Source organism: Ovis canadensis, chromosome 17 (genome assembly GCF_042477335.2).
Source record: "Ovis canadensis isolate MfBH-ARS-UI-01 breed Bighorn chromosome 17, ARS-UI_OviCan_v2, whole genome shotgun sequence".
Lineage (NCBI taxonomy): Eukaryota > Metazoa > Chordata > Mammalia > Artiodactyla > Bovidae > Ovis > Ovis canadensis.
Window position 1 is genome coordinate 71,029,472 of NC_091261.1, and position 15,337 is coordinate 71,044,808.

Here is a 15,337-nt window from a genome sequence, read left to right on the forward strand (position 1 = left end):
GCTTCATACAGGCTTTCCTCTAGTTGCAATGAGAGAGGGCTACTCTCCAGTTGTGTGGCTTGGGCTTCTCACTGCGATGACCTCTCTTGTGGTAGACAGGCTCTAGGGTGCTCAGACTTCAGTAGTAGCAGCACGTGGTTTCAGTGGTTGTGGTGCATGGAGTTAGTTGCCCTGTGGCATGTGGAATCTTCCCAGACCAGGGATCAAACCTGCACTGGCAGGCAGATTCTTAACCACTGGACCACGAGAGAAGTCATCAAGGATGTCTTAAAGTCAGGCAGGGGCCATCTTGTGTTGTCAGAGATGGTGTCAAAGCAAAGGATGGAGGGAGTGAGTTCACTTGGGTGGAGAGTGGGAGGGGGAAGGACAACAGGTGAGGTTGACCAGTTGGCTGTGGAGAGCACACGCCAGCCCCAGCTCACAGATTCTAAGGGGAATGGTGTCCAGGTTCTCAGATTCTTTGCGCACCTCTTCTATCTACTCAAACCCACCTCTTACCTCTGCCACTGATGTGGGGACTGGTTCACCAGTGAACAACCTAAAAGCGGGAGGCAGTTAACAGTCGTGAGGTCACCTTGACCAGTGGCAGATGGGAGCCAATGGAGAAATGCCTCTCTCTTTCATGTCATGCGCAGATGCTTCTGAGAGGCATTCCATGAGGCTTCCTTGGTCCTGCAGCAACCACACCAGTTGCCCATGCATGCTAAGTGGCTTCAGTCATGTCTGACTCTTTGCAAACCCATGGACTGTAGCCTGCCAGGTTCCTCTGTCCATGAGATTCTCCAGGCAAGAATACTGGAGTGGGTTGTCATACCCTCCTCCAGGGGATCTTCTCGACCTAGAGATCAAAACCATGTCTCTTACGTCTCCTGCATTGGTAGATGGGTTCTTTACCACTGGTGCCACCTGGGAAGCCCCGCCAGCTGCCTGTAGCCATGGCCAAATCAGTGACACATGCCCACACTGGCTCTCCTTCCTTCCCTGCCCCTCACTCCTCCTCCCTGCCGTCACTTTCCAAGCCAAATGCCTGTACATGAACCCTTGCCTCAAGCTCTGCTTTCAGACACAGGCTGAGACCACAGGGACAGGGCAGAGGTCTTCTCTCTGGTGCCATCTGCATGTCCCCTCTATGAACTGATGAAGCTCTTGGAGGAGAGAACTGGTGAGAGGAGAGAGGTCCGGCGGCCGTATCCAGTCCCTGAAGGCAAGCCACCAACCACAGCTTATCAGGAGCTCAGGAGCATCAGTAAAAGCCCACGGGGCCACTGAAATAGGGGCAGCTCTATTTCCTAAAAGCCCCGATGTGTTCCACAATTATCATATGTAAGTTGCTTCTTCCCTAAAACCCCTTCTCCTCCAAAAATCAGAATTACTGTCTGTACTGACCAGGCTTCCCTGGAGGCTCCAATGGTAAAGAATCTGCCTGCAATGCAAGAGACCCAGGATCACTCCCTAGGTTGGGAAGATCCCCTGGAGAAGGGAATGGCTATCCACTCCAGTATTCTTGCCTGGAGAATCCCACAGACAAGAAGAGTCTAGTGGGCTACAGCCCATGGGGTTGCAAGAGTTGGACAAGACTGAGCAGCTATCACTTTTTCTGTACTGACCACTTCCAAGAGCATCATTCCTCTAAAAGCAAGAGCTCACAGTCCTGCAGCCAGAGCATGAGATTTTGAAGCCTCACTGACCAGCGTGTCACCTTGGGCAAGTTCTTTCCACTCTTTGTGCCTCTGTTTTCTCATCTGTAAAATAGGGATGCTAACAGGGCAAGCTTCAGAGTGTTGTTGCAAAGTTCATGTGAGGCCAAGGCCTGCCAGGCGATTTCCTGTGAGCATGCAATAAATAAAAAACAATTTAAGCTGTTTCCATGGAGAGGGTTAGTGACCGGAAGGGCACACGAGGGAGTCTCTGGAATGGGGGGAGGGGCAGCTTCTCCATCTGGTTGCTGGTTCCATGAGTGCCTTTAGTTTGGGCCCATTCATGTTGATACATGCATTCTGCTATGTGTATGTTGTATTTTAATAAGACACTGAAAGCCAAAAATAATATAAAATAAAGACTTGACTGGCAGTCCAGCAGTTAAGACTTGGCCTTCCAATACAGGGGGTGTGAGTTTGATCCCTGGTTGGGGAGCTAAGATCCCCCATGCCTTGGGGCCAAAAAAGCAAAACATAAAACAGAAGCGATATTGTAACAAGCTCCATGAAGACTTTTAAAAAATGGTCCACATCCAAAAAAAAAAAATCTAGATAAAATAAAAAATAATCCGCTGCTGTTGGTAGTAATGTTACTGAACCCAGCCTGCAGGAGATAAAAGGAGAATTCTTGGCTTGAGCAAAAATCCCAGTGGCTTTGCATTGGGCCCATGAGGCAGCAGCCCAACCCTCCAGTTAGGACCAGTTCCCAGATGGGCAGATGCTGGGCTCTTTCTTGGTTGCGTGACTTCACATCTCCAGACCTCAGTTTCTCCACCAATCAAATGGAAAAGCAATGTGTGCTAAGTTGCTTCAGTGGTGTCCAACTCTTTACAACCCCATGGACTGTAGCTCATCAGGCTCCTCTGCCCATGGAATTCTCCAGGCCAGAATACTGCAGTGGGTTGCCATTTCATCCTCCAGGAGATCTTCCCGACCCAGGGACCACACCTGCATCTCTTCCATCTTCTGCATTAGCAGGTGGGTTCTTTATCACTAGCGCCACCTGGAAAAGCAATAATCCTTGTTGAATTTCAGCATCTTGTGTGGCTCCCCATTTTACTGATGGGGAAACTGAGGCTCTAAATAAATCATTAAAAATCAGTAGGCACTGGGACTTCCCTGGTTGCCCAGTGGTTAAGGCTCTTCACTCCCAATGCAGGGGGCCCAGGTTCAATCCCTGGACAGGGAACTAAGATCCTGCATGCTGCAAGTAAGACCTGGCGCAGCCAAATTAGTAAATTAAAAAAAAAAAATTAGTAGGCACTAAAGCTTTGGAGACTATGCAGACCCTCAGTCCCTCCATGATCTGGCTCTAGGAATACCAGCGGCCCTAATAGCGGCAACGACAGCTGGCATTTATGAGCTCAAACTGGGAGCCAGGCTTCTGTTCTAAACGCTCTTCCTTTCTCAACCCATTTTGTCCTCACGCTAATAATCCCCATTTTGCAGAGGAGGAAACTGAGGCATGGAGAGTCAAGGTCCCAGAAGCAAAGCCCATGCTCCTAACAGCCCCTGCAGCCAAGCCCTCGCGGCTGGGTGGGTTGCTCCTCGCTCCCGCCCTCCGCCCCGCCGGCCACCCGACACTCCCCGCCCCCCCCGGCCTTCCTCCCCCTCCCCCATCAGTGCATTTAGCCAGGCTGGGTTCTAGCCAAGTCTCCGCTGTCACAGCGTTCTCATCTTTGATCACCAGTCAGCGTTCTTGAAGTGCCGAGTCTCCCAGATGTTGGGCTGATCAAAGGCAGCTGTTGCCCGGGACCCTCCCCAGAGCGCAAGATTATAGACGCGCACCGAGGGGAGAGGCGGGTGGACACGAGGGACGCACACGTGACGGAGTGACCCGCGCAGCCCGCGGGGCGGGGCTCGGCGGGGCGATGGGGGACCCCTGGCCACTGTCCCCCGCAGGTCTCAGAAGGGCCCGGCGCTGAGCAGAGATGTCGATGCTGGGGACAGATAGGCGATGGGCTTAACTCTGAAAAGGCGGAAGCTTCAGGGGCCCAAAACTCAGAAGCAGATCAGAGGCAAAAAAAACTTCAGAGATTAATGTGGAGGTTGCCAGTAGCTTTTATAATGACAGTAATTCCCTGCAGTTACATGACTCGCCCCATTGACTCCATCTTTTCTTGCAGGTCGTCGAAAGCTGCATTCTGTGTTTACAATTAATTAAATAAAACAGAGCATAAAACAGCATGTACCAGATAGTCCTGTGAGTTTGTTTTTGTTTTTTGGTTATCTTTAATACAGTTATAGCAACAGAGTAGAGGCTCCTACACCAGAAAACTTACAGTGGTGGCATCTGGGTTGGGAGAAAACATTTACTTTTCATCTTCTTTCATCAGTTCAACAAAATGGATGGGCGTATTCTCAAGGAATAGTACCTAAGATTTAGTCAACGTTTGCTGGATTCCAGAGACTGGCTTATATCTATTTTGCAGAGTTAATATATGCTATTTTTATAATAAGAATTTTGGAACTTAAGCAAAATATAAAATCGTGTCACTACTTGGGTAGCAATTTCCTAGAAGATAATATAACTATATAGATGATACGTGGACAGACGATAAGGGCTTCCCAGGCGGCTGAGTGGCAAATCATTAGCCTGCAATGCAGGAGACCTGGGTTCGATCCCTGGGTTGGGAAGATCCCCTGAAGGAAGAAATGGCAACCCACTCCAGTATTCTTGCCTGGGAAATTCTATTGACAGAGGAGTCTGGCAGGCCACAATCCATGGGACTGCAAAGAGTTGGACATGACTAAGGGCACATACAGTCAGATGATAGAGATAGATGACAGATAGGCAGATAAATGGATGGATGGGTGGATGGATACATAGACAGGTAGACAGACAGACAGACAGATAGGCAGATAAATGGATGGATGGATAGATGGGTGAATGGATACATAGATAGATAAGATATATCAAGCTAGGAAAAAAATGAGCTGAAATACACAAGGAGCCCCCAGCACATGGCAATGTGGCAGGTGGCAAACCCCATCTCCCTGCCTTGTCCCAGTCTCTGTTTCCCGTGAGAGAAATAGAAACATATGCTGTGTTAGAAAACCTTGTGTCCCCATCCTCAGAAACCCCAAGACCACAAATTCTAACTGAAAATTAACTCCAAACTCATCACTTCCTAATTTTTTTTAGTACATTTTGCTATTATACATGCTCTTGTGGTTACTTCTAGCTGGTGGAAATTTTTTAATTATTTCATTAAATCTTCACCCTAGCCTACACCTCTTTTTTTAATATAAAGTCATTTAAATTTTTAATTTATTTATTTGACTACACCACACAGCATGTGGGATCTTATGGAACACATCCTCCCCACCCCCCACCCTGCCCCTGCAGTGAAAGTAGAGTCTTAACCACTGGACCACCAGGGAAGTCCCTGGCTGGTGGAAATTTTATATAGTGGGGTGCTACTGTGCATCTCGTCCCAACTCCACAGGCAGTGACATTGGTACACACCAGCCACTAGGGACACACACCATGGTAGCTGGCACATGCTATGTGACAGGGTTTTGTTTCTTTTTCCCCAACAGCCATGGTGACATGTTTACCAGCACACACTACAATCAGCGATAGAGCCAGGATTTGCAATAGACAAGCACAGAACCTGTGTTCTAACACCTTCACTGAATCGCAGTCACCCCCACCCCAGTCAGAGTTCCACTCTGTGACCTCTAAGCCTGTTTTCTAAGCCGATGGTGCTACATCTTCCAGGAACATAAGGAAATAAAAGGCAAGTTTCAAGTAAGCAGAGAGGAATCATTCTATGGGGAATGAAAATACATGAATTGCATGCTGTTCTATTGATGCTGCAGGCTTTCAACAGCAGTCCCAGCCTCAACCCCAGCCCTCTCAGGGGGGGGGGGGGGGAGGGGGATGGATGGCAGTTATCACAGCTGAGAACTGCCCTTGTTTGAGAGGATTGTGGAGCGTGGAGGTGTCCCAAGGAATATGCAGAAGAACCCTTTAAGAGAGTTATCTCACAGAGGCCCCATGGCACATGTTTGTCCATTCAAATATATTTAGGAAAACTCAGCCACTTCATTTTTCTCTTTCCCTTCATCAAGACCCACCCAAACATCATGTGAATCCTGAGCCCTGAGAATAGACGGGAGAGCTGAAACCCATGCCTTGTTCTTCCTCACTAGGTACTGTATCTGCCTCCTGTCCCCAAACATTTCCTGAGACATAAGCGCAGCTGTAGAGAGGTCACTGCTGCATGGTTTGGAACACAAGAATGACGTCCTGGTGCAAGCAGCTGACGTCACAGGGTGCCGGGAACCATGTGTGGTCGACAAGGGTTGAAATCAGATCTACCATACCACTTCCCTGCCCCAGATCTTGATGGGGTAGCCCAGAGCCCTTCGGTGAATGTTCAAACACCCCAGCAAAGTCAAGGTCCATTCCGAGCATCTCAGGCACTCAAATGCAATGTCCTTCCCCTTCTCTGCTCAACACACACACACGGGTTATTGACCATCCCTAGAGGGTTATCTTCTCTGAGCTGCCTGGAGAGGTAAGGTTCTCCCTCTGTCCACCAAAAGAAGTGATATTCAAAATAACTAATTGACTAGTCAGAATGGCCATCATCAGTCTACAAATAACAAATATTGGACAGGATGTGGAGAAGTGGTAACCCTCCTACACTGTTGGTGGAGATGTAAATTAGTATAGCCACTATGGAGAATAATATGGAGGGTCTTAAAAAAAAAAACAACTGAAACTAGAGCTACCATATGACCCAACACTTTCACTCCTGGGCACATATCCAGAGAAAACTCTACCTCAAGAAGATATATGCACCCTAATGTTCACAGCAGCACTGTTTACAATAGCCGAGACACAGAAGCAACCTAGGTATCCATCGGCAGACGAACGGGGTAAAGGAGATGTGATACATAAATACAATGGAATATTACTCAGCCGTAAAAAAGAATGAAATAATGCCATTGGCAGCAGCAGGGAAGGACCCAGAGATTGTCATACTAAGAAAAGTCAGTCAGATAAAGACAAACTTTATATGATATCGCTTATACATGGAGCCTACAAACGGATACAAACAAGTTTATTTAACAAACAGAAATAGACTCACAGACATAGAGAACCAACTTACAGTTACCAAAGAGGAAAGGGTGGGGGAGGCATAAATTTAGAATTTGGGATTTACTGATACACACTCTTATATATAGAACAGATAAAGTACAAGGACCTGCTGTATAGCACAGAGAACTATAGTCAATATTTTGTAATTACCTGTAATGAAAAAGAAGCTGACAAAGAAACTACGTAAGCGGAATCACTTTGCTGTACACCTGAACATTATAAACCAACTATATTTCAATAAAAATTTTAAAGTTAAAAAATCTAACCATCAAGCCTGGGATAAACATCCATCAAAACTGACTTTGACTCAATCAGAAGGGAGTAATTCCAGCATAAACAGCCAGGCTACCCACACCAAGCATCCTCTCTGCCCAGCCCTGCCTCTTCACAGGGCTGGACCACAGGGTCTCTTTCTCTCTCTGTTGCCACATGAAGAGTGTGAACAAGCGGAGAACAGGAACCGTGCCCCACAGACTTGCTCAGTCAACATCTGCTGTGTGCCGAGTAGAATCCAGTCTCACTAGTGAATAGCTCTCTGCTCTTAGCCTAATCTGTGAAATGGGTCAATAAAGACACATGCCTTGTGATTTGGCTTAAAAGGAGCAATGCATGTGATGTGCTTAGCATGGTTAGCATAATCCATTAATAACTGGTAGTTTCTCATTATTATTTTGTGTGTTTTGGCTTTCTGGGCTCGTTGACTGAAAAGGGAGTTTTCTCCAGGATGGAAGGGAGATGAATTGGGCGGTGTCGAGGTACCAGCTTGGTAGCCCACTGCTCAGCCTTGATGCTCTGGGGCTGGAATCTACCCACCCCTCCATCCTGCCCCCCCCACCCCCCGAGAGCATGGGACCAAAGAGGAGGCTGATCAATCACCGGGACTTGAAAGGCCAGTCGGCTTTCATATACCGCGTCCTCCCAATGTTTCTCTTAGCTCCATGCTAACACCCGTTTGTTTAGAACTCGCAGCAAATACATCTCAGAGAGGACTTTGATCCCTGGCAGCTGTGTGAGTGAGGCGGGGTCCCAGGGGCAGACAGAGTCTGGAGAGGAGGCAGGCTGGCCTTGCCTCTCTCATGCCCTCTGGGCTTGGCACGTCATCCCCAAGCCCCGCCCCAGCATGATGTCTTTGGAGGCAGAATCAAGGGCAAAAGGCCAAGCTCCAAAAGTCAGAGCGTCTCGGGTTCAAATTCATCTCTGCGACTTTCCAGCTGTGTGACTGCGGGAAAGGCACTCAACCTCTCTGGGCGCCACTTCCTCCACTATAAAATGGGTATAACCAACTTAGTGCTCGAAGCCAGTAGTTTGCACAGGGATAAATAAGATCATGAATGGAAAGCACTTGGGGTGAGATAGGAGCTTAGTAAGTGTTTAAAGGAGCAAATATTTTGCCTCTGCTTGTGAGAAAGACAGTATGACATTGTAATTAAAAGCACAGGGTCAGGTGCCAGAGATAATCCTACTGTCTAGCTGTGGGACCTTGGGCAAGTCACTTCCCCCTTTTGAGCATCAGTTTCCTCATCCATAAAGTGGGAATCTTACTATGGCCTCCCTAGTAGGGAAGGTTCATATAAAAATAAACCAAGGCAGCACCTTAAAGTGCTTAGAGCAGTCCTCAGCACATTGTATACACTCAAGAAGCATGACCATTGTCATCACGATGTGGAAGCGTAGTGTCAGGCGGTGCCGTGTGGCCGTCGCATCCACCTCTCGGAGCAGATTCCTGTCATGAAAGGATGATGATGATAGAGAACTCGCAGGTCCGGGGAGGGCACTGCGATAAGGCAATCCCATGAGGACTGATGGCACAATGGGTCACGGGTCATTTAGGGTTGACTTCTTTTAAAATCAGGAGAAAAAGGGACTTCCCTGATGGTCCAGCGGTTAAGACTCTGAACTTCCACGGCAGAGAGCATGGGTTCAATCCCTCGTCAGGGAACTAAGAACCTACATCCTGTGTGGCGCAGCCTTAAAAAAAAATTAATTATTAATAAAAATAAAATCAGGAGAAAAAAATGAACATAGTGGTAATGAATATAAAGTTGTGAATCCAGCCTGGGTTATATTTATCTTTATACAAATGCAGTCATAAAATAGATATATGACTACTGCAATAATTATATGACTAGGTATCATGTTACATATCATACATGTATAACGTATATATAACATGATTGTAAATATGTGCATATATATATAACATGATGTGTATATATATAATGTGATATGTATGATATGTAACATACTTAGTCATATAACTGTTGCAATAGTCATACATCTATTTTGTGACTGCATTTATGAAAGTGAAAGTGAAGTCACTCAGTCATGTTCGACTCTTTGTGACCCCATGGACTGTAGCCCTGCCGGGCTCCTCTGTCTTCGGAATTTCAGGCAAGAGTACTGGAGTGGGTTGCCATTTCCTTCTCCAGGGGACTTCCTGATCCGGAGCTAGAACCCAGGTCTCCTGCATTGCCGGCAGATTCTTCACAGTCTGAGCCACCAGGGAAGCCACTACATGTTATATGTATACATTGTATATAACATATAATTATACGTATATAAATATATGTATCTATTATGCACAGGAAAGGAAAGGAAAGTGAAGTCGCCCAGTCGCGTCCGACTCTGCGACCCCAGGGACTGTAGCCTATATATGTATACACACATATATAGGGGCTTCCCTAGTGGCTCAGACAGTAAAGAATCCGCCCACAATGTGGAAAACCTGGGTTCGATCCATGGGTTGGGAAGATTCCCTGGAGGAGGGCATGGCAACCCACTCCAGTATTCTTGCTTAGAGAATCCCCATGGATAAGAGGAGCCTAGCGGGCCATGGGGTTGCAGAGTCAGACATGACTGAGCGACTAAGCACAAACACAGCACACATATATAGAGATACATGTATATATATAAATACACAAACACACACATGTACTTATATATATATATATATAATTGTATTAATGGGGAGAGCGGTCGTCTTACTGTGTCCAAGTCCCAGAGGCGTTAGGAGTCCTGAAGCGGGCCTGATGCTGGTGTGGACACTAAGGCTCAGCCAGGCTGGAAGTGTCTGGGCAACTACATAGATCACACCTCAGAGATGTCCTCGCTCACCAAGGGACAGGGAACCTGGGACATGTATCCACCCACTTCACTTGGTGAGAGTAATCACAAAAGCCTGCCTAGTGCCAGGGTGTGTAGGGCCTGCAGCTGTAAGAAGCTCTCAGAGGGAGGACAGGGCTGCAGAAGCAATCTAGCAGGTGTCAGCGCCCAGGGAGTGTGGGTGGGCATCAGCGCCCTCTGATCGGAACATCACTGCTTTCAGTTTCTTAGGCATCTTCCCAGAAATAGTCTATGCATATATAAGCATACGTGTGTGTATTTGATATATTGTTACACAAGTGGTACCCTCATTAAAAAAAGATACATTTAAAAAATGGATGCATTTAGGAAGGCATCATCAAGACATTTGTTATAGTAAAAATAAACATGTACATACAGTACGGTCTTTAAACCAAAATGGAATTATACTCTACATACTGTTTGGAACACTGCTTTCTTCCCCCAGTGAATATATATTGAAAATCTTTTCATGGCCTTCTTTTTAGGAGTTAAGTGAATATCATTGTGTAAGAAAATTTCAGAGTTTTAAATATTTTTTCTTAAAGTTTTAAACAATTCTTGATGGTTGGCCATTTCTAGAGCTTTGATTTTTCACTATTATAAACAACACATACTCAAAGCTTTAATACGTGGGTGAAATAACTTCCTAAAATAAGCTCCAAGAACTGCAACCACTGTGGAAAAGTCTTCTATGTGGTTTACAAAAAAAATAAGAGTAACAAGTTTGCACCACTTCTATCAGAATATTATAGAAGGTCCATTTCCCAACACCATCACCAATACTGATTATTACATTTTAAAAAAAATTTTGCCAAGTCGGAAATAAGTTAATCAGTAAAGATATATTTCAGAAATGTTCCAGAGGCACCATCGTGTGAAGTCTGTATGTTGTCCTGTGAAAGAGAGGAAAATCCACCAAATTATGGGGCCCGTCCTAGGAATGGGCAATCTCGGCTCCAGGGTATAGACCTGGCCGGCTGGTTGTGGTCCATTGACTCCCAGCCCCGCCCCCTTGTCATTCACCTGCCTATTGGACTCAGCCAATGGGAGGCACCATCAGACAATCGGAGGCGGGTCAAAGAGCAGAGAGGTCCCACCCACGCCCAGCCTGCACAGGTTCATGAGAGAGTGGTTGAGACTCACTGTGCCCATAGCTGCTCTTTAAGTAGTTCGTGTCACCTCACTCCCGCTACCTCTTCACTCCTGCAGTAGCAATGTCTCTATGGCTGCTGTTAACAAACCACAAACTTGATTTGAAACAATACACACTCTTTCACAGTTCTGCAGGTCAGAAGTCGAAAACCTGGGGGGACAGTGAGGTATCTGTTGGGTAGTGCTGCCTCTGGGGGCTCTGGGGAGGTTCCGTTCCTTTCCTCCTCCATCCTGGGGGTTAGGGGGGCTGCCAGTATTCCTTGGCTTGTGGCTGTATCGCTCCCATCTTCAAAGCTGCGTCTTAAAATCACTCTCTGCTCCATCTCACATTGCCCATCTCCTCTATGGGAATCAAATCTCCCTCAGCCTTCCTCTTCTAGCTTCACACAGAAATCTAAAAACACTTAATAGCTGCAAAGACACTATTTTTTCCCCACTATATTTTTCCCCAATAAGGTAGTACTCTCAGTTTGCAAGGATTTGTTGTTGTTCAGTAGCTAATTTGTGTCTGACTCTTTGCAACCCCATGGACTGCAGCACACCAGGCTTTCCTGTCCTTCACCATCTCCCAGAGTTTGCTCAAACTCTGAGTTGGTGATGCCATCCAACCATCTCATCCTCTGTCGCCCTCTTCTCCTTTTGCCTTCAATCTTGCCCAGCATCAGGGTTTTTTCCAATGAGTTGGCTCTTCGAATTAAGTGGCCAAAGTATTGGAGCTTCAACAACAGTCCTTCCAATGAGTATTCAGGGTTGATTTCCTTTAGGATTGACTGGTTTGATCTTCTTGCAGCCCAAGGGACTCTCAAGAGTCTTCTCCAGCACCACAATTCAAAAGCATCCATTTTTCAGTGCTCAGCCTTCTTCATGGTCCAGCTCTCACATCCATACACCACTACTGGAAAAACCATAGCTTTGACTATTCAGAGGTTTGTCGGCAAAGTGATTGCAAGGATCAGGGCCAGGATATCTAATCGGCAGGGCCATTTCTCAGCCTGCCATGGGCTCCACTGTTGCATCTCTGGTGCCTTTGGTCTGTCAACTAAAAATAATAGTCACAATCTAATAAGAGTTGAGAGTTATGTTTCATTCAGCAGGAATTTGGGGACTTCAGGACCAAGAGAACTGCTCCAAGGGGGTAATGGGAGAAGATAGGTTATATAGAAGTTTTGTGACAAAGGGCAGGTAGCCTGCATGTCAAAATAGTATTGTCAATTAAGGAAAATCAGTTACCTTAAGGAATTTAGCCTTTTCTATGTATGGAAAGGGCTTCCCATGTGGCTCAGTGGTAAAGAATCTGCCTGCTAATGGTAGGAGACACAAGAGACAAGGGTTTGATCCCTGGGTCGGGAAGATGCCCCTGAAGGATGAAATGGTAACCAGCTCCAGGATTCTTGCCTGAGAGACTCCATGGGTAGAAGAGCCCAGTGGGCTATAGTGAATGGGGTCACATGGACGGATGACTGAGCAACTGAGCATGCATACAGACATGTATTGGAAGATGCAAGAGTCTGGGCTCACTGAAATCATGCCTTTGTTATGCGCCTCAGCTGTCTGGGGCCAGTATCCTGTGTTTTCACATCCTGAGTTTCCTCGGGGCTCACCACTCAAGGGAGTGGATACAGTCTGATGGCTACTAGCTGGCAGGTATTATTTCCTGAGTTCCCTCAGCACTCACCAGCTCACCTCCGGTGGTGGAATCGCTGATGGCTGGGACATCTTTTGTTTACTGATGTGGCAGGAAATATTCCATTTATCAGATCTTTGGCATCTCCTAACCCTGCCCATGACTCTACTCGGTCCCTGTATCCAATGTCTTCAAGACCTCCAGGGTCTTTTCTCTGCTTGCGACCCTGACTAGCAGTATCCTTTCTTTCCTTCCCAGACAGAACGCTCCCTCTTGCAGTCTGCATTTAGACAGCTTCCCTGCCCTTCCTCTGGGTTCAAACCCATTTATTTATCCAGAAATATTTACTGGCAAACGCCAGCCACGCTGTTGAGCAGGCTTCCACTGGCAAGGAGGCAGTGTTCTGTCTCCCCAATGAGACGAAGTCAGGAATAAGCCCCATCCATTGTGACCAGGTTAGGCCCGTATGTCTAGGGCTCCTGCGGCCCAGTGGACAGTGTCCTTGAAACCTCCCACTTTGAATTCAGGTTCACGAAGATTTTCCCCCTTGTTCCGCCGCCCTAAACGTGTTTGCACATGATCCTCTGGCGCCACTTGCTGGCCAACCTCTAGAACTGCAGACAGATTTCTAAATGGGCAGCGCAAAGACTAGATGAGTAGAGAAGCCTCTTTCTTGATTAAGATGGGCTTCCCTGGTGGCTGGGTTCGATCCCTGGGTTGGGAAGATTCCCTGGAGAAGGGAACGGCTACCCATTCCAGTATTCTGGTCTGGAGAATCCCATGGACAGAGGAACCTGTCAGGCTACAATCCATGGGTTCACAAAGAGTCGGACCGGACTGAGCGACTTTCACTTCCCCCGGTGGCTCAGTGGCAAAAAATCCACCTGCCAATGCAGGAGACGCAGGTTTGATCTCTGGGTCAGAGGGATCCCCTGGAGGAGGAAATGGCAACCCACTCCAGTATTCTTGCCTGGGAAATCCCACGAACAGAGTCCATGGGGGCTACAGCCCATGGGGTCGCAAAAAGTTGAATGCAACTAAAGCAATTTAGCATATGAGGGATCTTAGCTCTCCAACCCACCAGGGATGGAACCCACACCCTCTGCACTGGAAGGGAGAGTCTTAACTACTGGACCACCAGGGACTTGCCTCTTCTAGCCTGCTGGTTCCTCATCTAGTCTGATGGTGGCTGGATCACTCAGGCTCCGCCGCAGTCATCTTGCAGAGTTCTCCCTTTGGGTCTGTGTTTTCATGTGGCTTCATTATAAGGACTCCAGCCTTTGGAATGAGGGCCCACCCTATATCTTAAAAGATCTCATCTTGAGATCCTTCACTTAATGACATCTGTAAAGACCTCGCTTACAAATAAGGTCACATCCGCAGGTTCCAGGGATGTCAACATATCTTTCGCGGGGGGGCGGGGGGAGAGTGGGGGAGGACATAATTCAACTCCTGGCAGGTGAGAACAATGTTGGCACAGGTGAGAAGCAGAGAGTGGGTGTCGTGGCTGGAGCTGAGTGGACGGGGAGCAGTGGTCAGTGGAGGGACCTCATAGGACTTGAGGCCGATGTCAGGAAATGAACTCGCTTTTCAAGCCACGCCTCCTCGGTGATCCTCTTGGGCAGTCAGGTAGCTGTACCGGGATGGTGGAGTGACCAGACCGTGTGTCTCTCCTCCTGCAGGTTGACCTGGCCTTGTCCTCAGGGTGGGAGGGGCTCCCAGAGAGATGGCAACGTGTGAGCCCCCTATTATCAATGCTCAGACATAGTCCTGCCGCTTCTGCCCCATTCTGTTCATCAGAACCAGTCCCCTAGCCAGCCTGTCCCAGTGCAGGAAGGGGAAATGGGCTTTCTCTTGATGGGAAGAACTTTGAGTCTCCACACTGAAGATGGGGAGAAAAGAGGGAATAACCGAGGTCATCCTTACACTCGCTCCATCACAGCCAGATTAGAATTGTGGCTGCGTAACTTCTGAGCTATGACATTCATGCTTCCCTTCACTTCTTTTAACAGATAAACGTGGATAGTAGCTAATTATCCATGGCTCAGGGAGCTGCTTCTCAGGTGGCGCTAGTGGTAAAGAACTCACCTGCCATTGCAGGAGACAAAAGAGACACAGGCTTGATCCCTGGATCAAGAAGATCCCCTGGAGGAGGGCATGGCAACCCACTCCAGTATTCCTGCCTAGAGAATCCCATGGACAGAGGGCTGGGCAGGTTACAGTCCATGCGGTTGCAAAGTGTCAGACATGACTGAAGGGACTTAGGAGCAGCATGGATCAGGGATCCGGGACCATGTCCAGCAAAATGCGGAGCTTCAGCTCTTCCTCTTCAATTTAATCACAACATTGCCTTTAGGTCCCTTCTTTGCATTTCAAACACATCAATTGCCAGTTATCAAGGTTCACTGCCTCCAGGAAGCCTTCCCTGATTGTACACTGACCCACCTTGACCAGGGCACTACCTTTGAAAAACCCTTCTAAACAATCAAATAATCAATGCCTTAAAAGCCTTTGGGCATTACTGTTTTTCTTTAGACTTAAAATGTTTCAAGCCCCTGACCCATGGGCCTGAAAGAGCCCAACTTCCTCTTCAACATTGCATTTGATAAATGAATTCAATTAAAAAAA

General features: G+C 47.4%; 1 non-coding gene across 1 annotated transcript; it reads left to right on the forward strand.

Moving 5' to 3' along the window:
- Positions 1–2,813: 2,813 nt before the first annotated feature.
- TRNAG-CCC (transfer RNA glycine (anticodon CCC)) lies at positions 2,814–2,886 on the forward strand. The gene has a single exon. It is a non-coding gene; the product is annotated as a tRNA-Gly (tRNA).
- Positions 2,887–15,337: the final 12,451 nt, after the last annotated feature.